The following is a 1,893-nucleotide window of genomic DNA, read 5'->3' as shown; positions in this document are numbered from 1 at the left end:
TCACGGAGCAGCAAGAGGCGCATGGTGGCCACAGTCACGGAGCAGCAAGAGGCGCATGGTGGCCACAGTCACGGAGCAGCATGGTGGCCACAGTCACGGAGCAGCAAGAGGCGCATGGTGGCCACAGTCACGGAGCAGCATGGTGGCCACAGTCACGGAGCAGCAAGAGGCGCATGGTGGCCACAGTCACGGAGCAGCAAGAGGCGCATGGTGGCCACAGTCACGGAGCAGCAAGAGGCGCATGGTGGCCACAGTCACGGAGCAGCATGGTGGCCACAGTCACGGAGCAGCAAGAGGCGCATGGTGGCCACAGTCACGGAGCAGCAAGAGGCGCATGGTGGCCACAGTCACGGAGCTGCAAGAGGCGCATGGTGGCCACAGTCACGGAGCAGCATGGTGGCCACAGTCACGGAGCAGCATGGTGGCCACAGTCACGGAGCAGCATGGTGGCCACAGTCACAGAGCAGCAAGAGGCGCATGGTGGCCACAGTCACGGAGCAGCATGGTGGCCACAGTCACGGAGCAGCATGGTGGCCACAGTCACGGAGCAGGTAGAGGCGCATGGTGGCCACAGTCACGGAGCAGCAAGAGGCGCATGGTGGCCACAGTCACGGAGCAGCAAGAGGCGCATGGTGGCCACAGTCACGGAGCTGCAAGAGGCGCATGGTGGCCACAGTCACGGAGCAGCATGGTGGCCACAGTCACGGAGCAGCATGGTGGCCACAGTCACGGAGCAGCATGGTGGCCACAGTCACGGAGCAGCAAGAGGCGCATGGTGGCCACAGTCACGGAGCAGCATGGTGGCCACAGTCACGGAGCAGCAAGAGGCGCATGGTGGCCACAGTCACGGAGCAGCAAGAGGCGCATGGCGGCCACAGTCACGGAGCAGCATGGTGGCCACAGTCACGGAGCAGCAAGAGGCGCATGGTGGCCACAGTCACGGAGCAGCAAGAGGCGCATGGTGACCACAGTCACGGAGCAGCAAGAGGCGCATGGTGGCCACAGTCACGGAGCATTAAGAGGCGCATGGTGGCCACAGTCACGGAGCAGCAAGAGGCGCATGGTGGCCACAGTCACGGAGCAGCAAGAGGCGCATGGTGGCCACAGTCACGGAGCAGCAAGAGGCGCATGGTGGCCACAGTCACGGAGCAGCAAGAGGCGCATGGTGGCCACAGTCACGGAGCAGCAAGAGGCGCATGGTGGCCACAGTCACGGAGCAGCAAGAGGCGCATCGCGAATATTAAAAAACAAGGGATAATCTCCCCAGTCATGCGGGAAATGGATTAGTATAATTAACAATTAATCCAATAGCAGCAGCTAAGACAGAAAGGTCGAGGACGCGGCTTATTTGGACGGGAATTTAAGCCCTAATGAGGCGGAGGAGGGCGCGGTGAGGTCAGGTCAGGGCGAGACTGACCCCGGGGTCACGGAGGGAGGCCAGGCCAGCTGCAGCTGGTCAGGCGGAACTAAGAGGATCATTGGCTGGCTGCCGGGGCTGGTAGGCCAATCACAGCTCACCACAAGCCTTTCTTCTATTAATAAGACCATTAGTGGTATTATTAATTGTAATTATTAAGGAAATTGTTAAAAATTATTTTAAACCCTCCAGAGGTTGATACATTTGATGACCCTCCAGAGGTTGACACGGGTTGATGACCCTCCAGAGGTTGACACAGTTGATGACCCTCCAGAGGTTGACACAGTTGATGACCCTCCAGAGGTTGACACAGTTGATGACCCTCCAGAGGTTGACACGGGTTGATGACCCTCCAGAGGTTGACACGGGTTGATGACCCTCCAGAGGTTGACACAGTTGATGACCCTCCAGAGGTTGACACAGTTGATGACCCTCCAGAGGTTGACACAGTTGATGACCCTCCAGAGGTTGACACG

The sequence above is a fragment of the Procambarus clarkii genome, chromosome 31 (genome assembly GCF_040958095.1).
Source record: "Procambarus clarkii isolate CNS0578487 chromosome 31, FALCON_Pclarkii_2.0, whole genome shotgun sequence".
NCBI classification, from domain to species: domain Eukaryota; kingdom Metazoa; phylum Arthropoda; class Malacostraca; order Decapoda; family Cambaridae; genus Procambarus; species Procambarus clarkii.
The sequence above is the reverse complement of the archived record's forward strand: the minus strand, read 5'-3'. Positions refer to the sequence as shown.